Raw genomic sequence first — 9,728 nt, 5'->3', positions numbered from 1 at the left:
GATCGGAGTCCAGCAGAGCCCCCTGCCCCGCGGTGAAATACACAGCCACCTCCTCGAAGGTCACCGGCATCTGAAACAACAGGTGCCCCCCACTCAGTGCCTGCAGACCAGCCACAATCCCACTATTCATGGGGGAAGAAGCACAACACCAGGACAGCTCTGGGAGGGCAAGAGGAGCACAATCCCACCCCCACCCTGCCCGGAGAGGCCAGAAGGCCACTCAGATCAGAGAGTAGGAGAGAGCTCCTTGTCCTCCCAGCAGATGGAGGAGGGCAGGATCTTCTCATTTACCACACACCTACTAGGCACAGTCTGATGTGGGAGGCACAGCTCAGTGCAGGGAACAAGGACAGGAATCCCAGCACCTCCCACTTGTGTTTCACTGCAGTCTCTGCCCAGGGGGTTCAGGCTCTAGCACTTTGCTCTGTTTTCCCAGCCATGTCCAAGCGGGGATCTGTTTCCTTCTTCAGAAATGGGGGAATGTTCAGCCCCCACACCCACAAGAATGGGCCTGTTCATAAAAGAGCCCCTATGCTGAGCATGTCCCAGCAGATTTATCACACCCTGTCCCCCTCCCTGCCTCACCTTGTGTATTTCCTGCCCCTCCCCCTCTACCTCAACTCTCCCCAGCAGCTCTCCCCAGAATCCCCTACCTGAGTTGGATCCACCACAGCCATTTCCCTGCCCCGGCCCCTAGGAAGATGGGACGATCTGGAGCGATATGGGGTCGTTATTCTGCAGCCTGTCAGGGTGAGAAGAGCAATTGGCGAGGTTTCTGGAATCGCGTTAGTCTATTTTACACCCCAATTCCCCCCAGGCTCTTTAAAGAACATAAGAACGGCCCTACAGGGTCAGACCAAAGGTCCATCTAGCCCAGTATCCTGTCTGCCGACAGTGGTCAGTGCCAGGTGCCCCTGGGGGAATCCCAGAGGGAATAGGCAGAACAGGGAATTATCAAGTGATCCATCCTCTGTCGCTCATTCCCAGCTTCAGGCAAACAGAGGCTAGGGACAAATCCCTGCCCATCCTGGCTAATAGCCATTGACGGACCTATCCTCCATGAATGCATCTATTTTTTTTTTTAACCCTGCTATGGTCTTGGCCTTCACAACATCCTCTGGCAAGTAGATCCACAGGTTGACTGTGTGTTGCATGAAGAAATACTTCCTTTTATTTGTTTTAAACCTGCTGCCTATTAATTTCATTTGGTGACACCTAGTTCTTGTGTTATGATAAGTAGTAAACAATACTTCCTTATCTACTTTCTCTATACCAGTCATGATTTTATAGACCTCAATCATATCTCCCCTTAGCCATCCTTTTCCAAGCTGAAAAGTCCCAGTCTTATTAATCTCTCCTTATACAGAAGCTGTTCCATACCCCTAATCATTTTTGTTGCCCTTTTCTGGATCCTTTCCAATTCCAAAATATCTTTTTTGAGGTGGGGTGACCACATCTGCAGACAGAATTAAAGATGTGGGTGTACCATGGATTTATATAGAGGCAAGATGATATTTACTGTCCTATTATCAATCCCTTTTTTGATTATTCCCAGTATTCTGTTCGCTTTTTTGACTGCGGCTACATGAGTGGATGTTTTCAGAGAACTATCCACAATGACTCTCTGATTTCTTTCTTGAGTGGTAATAGCTAATTATTTTATATGTATAGTTGGGATTATATTTTCCAATGTGCATTACTTTGCATTTATCAACATTAAATTTCATCTGCTCTTTTGTTGCCCGGTCACCCAGTTTTGAGATCCTTTTGTAGCTCTTCACAATCTGCCTGGGTCTTAACTATCTTGAGTAATTTTGTATCATCTGCAAATTTTGCCACCTCACTGTTTACCCCTTTTTCCAGATCATTTATGAAAATGTTGAATAGGACTGGTCCCAGAAGAGACCTCTGGGACATAGGTGCCGACTCCATGGGTATTCCGGGGCTGGAGCACCCACGGGGAAAAATTGGTGGGTGCTCTGCACCCACTGGCAGCTCCCCATCCCATCCCCCCTCGCCCCAGCTCACCTCTGCTCCGCCTCCTCCCCTGAGCACACCGCGGCTCCGCTTCTCCATCTAGCTCCCAGCGCTTCCCGCCGTGAAACAGCTGATTCGTGGCAGCAAGCACTGGGACGGAGAGGGGAGGAGGGGAAACGTGGCGCGCTTGGGGAAGAGGTGGATCCGGGGTGGGGATTTGGGGAAGGGGTTCAATAGGAGCAGTGACAGGGTGGAGTTGGGGCAGGGATTTTGAGGAAGGGATTGGGATGGGGCAGGGCAGAAGGGGACGGGGCAGGTTGGGGTGGAGGTACGGCGGGGCCAGGAGTGAGCACCCACCAGGGCCTGGAAAAGTTGGCGCCTATGCCCTGGGGGACACCATTATTTACCTCTCTCCATTCTGAAAACTGATAATTTATACCTACCTTTTGTTTCCTATCTTTTAACCAGTTACCAATCCATGAGAGAACCATGGCAGCTTACTTAGATTTTCAGAAAGACTGTGACAAGGTCCCTCAGCAAAGGCTCTTAAGCAAAGTACACTATATTCATTGGATCCCCTTTGTCCAAATGCTTGCTTACCCCCTCAAAGGATTCTAGTAGATTGGTGAGGCATGATTTCCCTTTACTAAAACCATGTTGACTCTTCTCCAATAAATTATGTTCATCTATGTGTCTGACAATTTTGTTCTTTATTATAGAGTCAGCCAGTTTGCCCAGTACTGAAGTCAGGTTTACAGGCCTGTAATTGCCAGGATTACCTCTGGAGCCCTTTTTTTAAAATTGGCATCACATTAGCTATCCTCCAGTCATTTGGTACAGAAGCTGATTTAAATGATAGGTTACAGACTACAGTTAGTAGTTCTGCAATTTCACATTTGAGTTCCTTCAGAACTCTTGGGTGAATACCATCTGGTTATGGTGACTAATTGCTGTTTAGTTTATCAATTTGTTCCAAAGCCTCCTCTAATGATACCTCAATCTGGGACAGTTCCTCAGATTTGTCACCTTAAAAAAAGGCTCAGGTTTGGGAATCTCTCTCACATCCTCAGCCGTGAAGAGAGATGCAAAGAATTCATTTAGTTTCTCTGTAATGGCCTTATCGTCCTGAGTGCTCCTTTAGCATCTCATAAGAACAGTCATACTGGGTCAGACCAAAGGTCCATCCAGCCCAGTATACTGTCTACCGACAGTGGTCAATGCCAGGTGTCCCAGAAGGAGTGAACCTAACAGGTAATGATCAAGTGATCTCTCTCCTGCCATCCATCTCCACACTATGACAAACAGAGGATAGGGACACCATTCCTTTCCCATCCAGGCTAATAACCATTAATGTACTTAACCTGTATGAATATATAACCCTGTTATAGTCCTAGCCTTTACAGCCTCCTCAGGCAAGGAGTTCCAAAGGTTGACTGTGCAGTGTGTGAAGAAGAAATTCCTTTTATTTGTTTTAAACCTGCTGCCCATTAATTTCATGTGGTGGCCCCTAGTTCTTATATTAGGGAACAAGTAAATAACTTTTCCTTATTCATTTTCTCCACAGCACTCATGATTTTATAGACCTCTATCATATCCCCCCTTAGTCTCCTCTTTTCCAAGATGAAAAGTCCTAGCCTCGTTAATCTTTCCTCATATGGGGCCCTCTCCAAATCCCTTATCATTTTAGTTGCCCTTCTCTGAACCTTTTCTAATGCCTGTATATCTTTTTTGAGATGAGGAGCCCATAGCTGTATGCAGTATTCAAGATGTGGGTGTACCATGGATTTATATAAGGGCAATCTTGATCATTCAGTGGCCCCACTGGTTGTTTAGCAGGCTTCCTGCTCCTGGTGTACTTAAAATTGTTTTTGTGATTACATTTTGAGTCTTTGGCTAACTGTTCCTCAAATTCTTTTTTGGTCTTCCTAATTGTATTTTTACACTTCATTTGCCAATATTTTGCTCCTTTTTATTTTCTTCACTAGAGTTAACTTCCACTTTTTAAAGGATGCCTTTTTGCCTCTCACTGCTTCTTTTACTTTGTTGTTTCGCCACAGTGGCTCTTTTTTGGTTCTCTTACTATGTTTTTTAATTTGGGGTATACATTCAAGTTGAGCCTCTATTATGGTGTCTTTAAAAAGTTTCCATGCAGCTTGCAGGTATTTCACTTTTGGGGCTGTACCCTTTTATTTCTGTTTAACTAACCTCCTCATTTTTGTGTAGTTTCCCTTTCTGAAATGAAATGCTACAGTATTGGGCTGTTGTGCTGTTTTTCCTGCCACAGGGATATGAAATTTAATTATATTATGGTCACTATTACCAAGTGGTCCAGCTATATTCACCTCTTGGACCAGATCCTGTACTCCACTTGGGACTAAATCAAGAATTGCCTCTCCTCTTGTGGGTTCCAGGACCAGCTGCTCCAAGAAGCAGTCATTTAAGGGGTCAAGAAACTTTATCCCTGCATCCCGTCCTGAGGTGACATGTACCCAGTCAATATGCGCATAATTGAAATCCCCCATTATTAGTGAGTTTTTTTATTTTAATAACCTCTCTAATCTCCCTGAGCATTTCACAGTCACTATCACCATCCTGGTCAGGTGGTCAGTAATATATCCCTACTGCTATAGTCTTATGGAATTATTATCCAGAGAGACTCTATGGTACAGTTTGATTCATTTTTACATCATTTGATTCTATGCTTTCTTTCACATAGAATGCCACTCCCCCACCAGCACGACCTGTTCTGTCCTTCCAATATATTTTGTACCCTGGTATTACTGTATCCTATTGATTATCCTCATTCCACCAAGTTTTACATTTAATATGAGGCACTTTAGTTCACCCATTTTAATTTAGTCTTCTACCATTGGTAAATAAGCACTTTAAAAACTTGTCTCCTTTTAGCTGTCTGCCATTACACGATGTAATTGAATGGGACTCTTTTTATCTGACTGTTTCTGATCAGACCCTGCCCATATTTTATCATTTTCCATCCTCTCGTCCTCACTAGGACATAGATTCTCTATGAATAAATCCTCCCCAAGGGACGTCCGAACCACATATTCCTCTGCACTTGTTGGCTTTCCCCCAGCCCTTAGTTTAAAAACTGCTCTATGACCTTTTTAATGTTGAGTGCCTATAATTTGGTTCCATTTTGGTTTAGGTGGGGGACCATCCTTCCTGTATAGGCTCCCCCTTTCCCAAAAGTTTCCCCAGTTCCTAATAAATCTAAACCCCTCCTTCCTATACCATCGTCTCATCCACGCATTGAGACCCTGCAGTTCTGCCTGTCTAACTGGCCCTGCACATGGAACTGGGAGCATTTCAGAGAATGCTACCATGGAGTCCTAACTTCAATCTCTTACCTAGCAGCCTAAACTGGCCTCCAGGACGTCTCTCCTATCATAGAATCATAGAATATCAGGGTTGGAAGGGACCTCAAGAGGTCATCTACTCCAACCCCCTGCTCAAAGCAGGGCCAATTCCCAATTAAATCATCCCAGCCAGGGCTTTGTCAAGCCTGACCTTAAAAACCTCTAAGGAAGGAGATTCCACCACCTCCCTAGGTAACCCATTCCAGTGTTTCATCACTCTCTGAGTGAAAAAGTTTTTCCTAATATCCAACCTAAACCTCCCCCACTGCAACCTGAGACCATTGCTCCTTGTTCTGTCATCAGGTACCACTGAGAACAGTCTAGATCCATCATCTTTGGAACCCCCTTTCAGGTAGTTGAAAGCAGCTATCAAATCCCCCCTCATTCTTCTCTTCTGCAGACTAAACAATCCCAGTTCCCTCGGCCTCTCCTCATAAGTCATGTGCTCCAGCCCCTAATCATTTTTGTTGCCCTCTGCTGAACTCTTTCCAATTTTTCCACATCCTTCTTGTAATGTGGGGCCCAAAACTGGACACAGTCTCCAGATGAGGCCTCACCAATGTCGAATAGAGGGTGAGACGTCATCTGGAGTACTGTGTCATTGGTACCTACATGTACCATGACCACCAGCTCCTCCCAAGCACTACACATAAGTCTGTCTAGATGTCTCGAGAGATCTGCAAACTTCACACCAGGCAGGCATGTCACCATGCAGTTCTCCCGGTCATCGCAAACCCAGCTCTCTATGTTTCTAATGATTGAATTGTCCATTACTAATACCTGTCTCTTCCTAATAGCTGGAGTTAGCTCCCCCGGAGAGGTATCCTCAGTGCGACAGGATACCACAACATCATCTGGAAGGAGGGTCCCAACTATAGGATCGTTTCCCTCTGCTCCAGTTGGATGTTCTCCTTCTCTGGGATTTTCATCCTCCTCAACAGCACAGAGGCTGTCAGACCGGGGGTAGGACCGTTCTACTATGTCCCTCTATGTACTCCTCTGTCTCCCTCAGCTCGGCCACCCTGGTCTCCAAAGTCCAGGAGCTCCTTGCACCAAATGCACACATACACCGCCTGCCCATAGGACAGGTAATCATACATACAAAGACTAAACTGTGAGCAGGGTGTGACCGAGAGGAGATATTTGCCTTGTAAATTCTGAGCCCTTTGGGGGAAGCCCCCTGCTCACCCACCCCCAATGCCGGTATAATCACGTCTAGGGAAAAAAGATTTCCACTGGCTGCTGGGCGGGGCAGCCCCTCCCCCTCTCCTACCCCATGGGCTGGGGGAGCTGCCATTGTATCTCTCCCCATCCCCCACCTGCCGCCTGCCCCCCGGCTCTGCCCTCCCCAGCCAGTCTCTGCTTGCTCCATATTCTCCCTCCAGCCTCCTCACAGCCCCTCCCCACATCCCCCCTTTTCGTCCCTTTATCCGACACTCAGAGCTTCCCTCGAGTCCAGCTCTGCTCCCCTGAGCCCTAGAATTCTCCCCCTGCCCCGATTCCTGTGTGTTCCCCCAGCCTCCCTCCAGCGCCCCACATCCCCCTGGCCCCCTCCTGCATCCTTATTCCCCCTCCCGCCCCCTGCATCCCTGTTCCCCAATCCCTGCCCCCTCCCACATTCCCTGTTCCCCAATTCCTGCCCCTCCCACATCCCCCTTCCCCCTCCTGCCCCCTGCCACATCCCCCCCTCCCTGTTTACCTCTTGCTGCCCCTGCACACCTTGGGGCTGGCGGCATCTTTCCCGGGCCGAGGCAGGGGATTGCAGCCAGCCTTGCGGGGAGCAGCCCAGGGCACCACTCCCTGGGGGGGTGTCTCTCACCTTCCCCCTGAGCGGGGCTGCCCTGGGGCTGGGGGGCTCTGCCCTGGGGGAGGCTCCCAGAGAGCAGTGGGAAGGGCCCGGCTGGAGACTCCCCGCTCCCGGCTGCAGCCCCCCGAGCTCCAGGCTCCCCAAAGCAGCCGCTGGGCTTGGGGGTCTTGCCTGCCTGCCTTAGCCCAGAGACCCTACCAGCGGCTCCTGGGTCCTAGCGACCAAGGGATTCACCGCAGCCCTGCCCCAGAATCCCACCACCCCCGGGCTCGGGCAGCTTCTCCCAGCACTAAGGGGCGTCGGACAGAGAAGCCAATGGAGCCCTGGGCAAACAGAGAAGAGACAGTCCCATGGTCAAGTTCAGGATCCTGACACAAGGAAGAAAGGAGAGCAGCAGAATATGGACCCTGGACTTCAGAAAAGCAGACTTTGACTCCCTCAGGGAACTGATGGGCAGGATCCCCTGGGAGACTAACATGAGGGGGAATGGAGTCCAGGAGAGCTGGCTGTATTTTAAAGAATCCCTATGGAGACTGGGCCTTGTTTCAGAGAGTCCCCAGTGTCACAGGGCGATGGGGGTCCTGGTCCTGGAGAGGCAGCCCAGAGCTCAAGCTGCAGGCGAGTCATGGCCAGGTGACATGGACTCTGTGTGTGACCTGCTCCGGGAACAGACCAGCACGGGGAGGTCTCTTGTGTGCACTCCCCTCACTGGCTACCAACCCTGGGCTGGAGACACCAGCTCCACTCCCCTCACTCCAGGGAGCTGTCAGCGCTTTGCCGCCAGGCTCCTGGAGTGACTTGTGGGGCCGGATGAACCCATTCCTGTGCTCTAGGTAAAACCCCCTCATGCCCCTCCTCCCGGCTGGCTCCCTACTGGGCACTGACCGCAGCTCCCTGCCTGCATCCCAGCCATGGCCCCTGAAGCTCTAGGTAATCTGGTTGAGGCCACTCAGGTTTGGCCCCATTGACTCCCCGTCTGACAAGGGGCAGTAGTGTGGGGGACAAATGGAGTGAGCTGTATTGGGATCTGGTGCACGGAGGTCACCTTGCCACTCGCTCAATTTTGGCCTCATTGACACCCCCCCACACACACACATGGGTGCAGGCCTGGGACAAAACACACTGGGGTAGCCAGCACTGCTCCTTCTTGCCTGCGCCATGGGGCAGGCTCCACATACACTAACTAGGCTCTAGCCTTAAGCTTAGGTTGCCTCTGCCTTAACCCAGCCCTCACTGCACTTGATCTGTCTGGGGCTGGGGGCCTGCAGGGGAGTTATTCAATCGCTGTTGTGTCTAGACGGGTCTAAGCCTCACATCAGGAGATCCCATGGCCCAGGGGTGAGAGCACTGGGGGGAACTGAGCCTGGGCCTCCCACATCTGGGTGGCTGCTGTGACCATTAAGCATGCAGCCCAAGGAAGTGATCGCCCCACACTCCCCTTAGCACAGCCACCTGAGCCACCTGACTTGGGCAGAGGGGTTCCCGGCGGTGCCTTCGCAGGCAGGGAGAGGTGCTGGGAGACTGCTCAGCAAACCCACGGCTGGGGTTCGGGTCACCTGGCTTCCACCTGCCTCCGTGCGAGGGAGCCGTGCCTGTGTCACCTGTAGGGGGGGAGCCCCTCCCCTCCCCTCCCCCCCATGGGCGGGGGGAGCTGCCATGGTATCTCTCCCCATCCCCCTCCCTCCTCCTCCTGCCCTCTGGCTCTGCCCGGCCTCCCCAGCCAGTCGCTGCTTGCTCCATATTCTCCCTCCAGCCTCCCCTCCCTCACATCCCCCCTTTTCTTCCCTTTATTCGACACTCAGAGCTTCCCTCGAGTCCAGCTCTGCTCCCCTGAGCCCCAGAATTCTCCCCCCGCCACCCGATACCTGTGTGTTCCCCCAGCGCCTCCCCCCAGCGCCCCACATCCCCCTGGCCCCCTCCTGCCCCCTCACATCCCTGGACACCCCCCTCCTGACCCCTGCTCCTCCCTCCCAGCGCCCATCACCCCTCCTCCGTCTCCGGCTTCCCCTCCGCACACCCTGGGGCTGGCGGCAGCTTTCCCGGGCCCGGGGATCGTAGCCAGCTCCGCGGGGAGCAGCCCGGGGCACCGGGGACACCGCTCCCTGGGGTGGGGGGGTCTCTCACCTTCCCCCCGAGCGGGGCCGCGCTGGGGCAGGGCCGGGGCAAGGCAGACAAAGCCCCCGCTCCGAATGCCTCCTGAGCGTGCACTGAGCATGCGCAGTAACATCTGCTGTGGCCGCTGCCCTCCTAGTAGGAATGTGCTACCCGCAGCACATTCCGATACTTATAGATGTCCCCGTGCCAATGGGGTAACTGCTGCCCCCTCTGCCCCTGCCTGCGCCGGTTCTGTTACCCTCTGCCAGCGCCTCCCTCCTGGGCTTAACTCCGCCTCTTCCCCCCATTCCTGATTTTGCCCTTTACCCCCTCTCCTAATGCTGCGTCCAGCTGCTTGACACCCCCCACCCCAGACCAGTACATTTCCACCCCCTGCTCCCATTCGCCCCCCCTTTGCCACTTTTTAACCCCTGTCAAAAGCAGAATCCTAGGGGTGTAAGGGCAGGGGGAAG

The 9,728-nt window shown here is 51.7% G+C and overlaps 1 long non-coding RNA gene across 1 annotated transcript; it reads right to left on the bottom strand.

The window, feature by feature from the left end:
- Window positions 1–16: 16 nt before the first annotated feature.
- LOC123378600 lies at window positions 17–9,525 on the bottom strand. The gene is made up of 3 exons (XR_006582665.1): window positions 9,286–9,525; window positions 654–742; window positions 17–70 (listed from the first exon to the last, which is right to left on the bottom strand). It is a non-coding gene; the product is annotated as an uncharacterized LOC123378600 (long non-coding RNA).
- Between the last annotated feature and the right edge of the window lie 203 nt (window positions 9,526–9,728).

This window comes from Mauremys mutica, chromosome 10, assembly GCF_020497125.1.
Source record: "Mauremys mutica isolate MM-2020 ecotype Southern chromosome 10, ASM2049712v1, whole genome shotgun sequence".
Taxonomy (NCBI): domain Eukaryota; kingdom Metazoa; phylum Chordata; order Testudines; family Geoemydidae; genus Mauremys; species Mauremys mutica.
The sequence above is the reverse complement of the archived record's forward strand: the minus strand, read 5'-3'. Positions and strand labels throughout refer to the sequence as shown.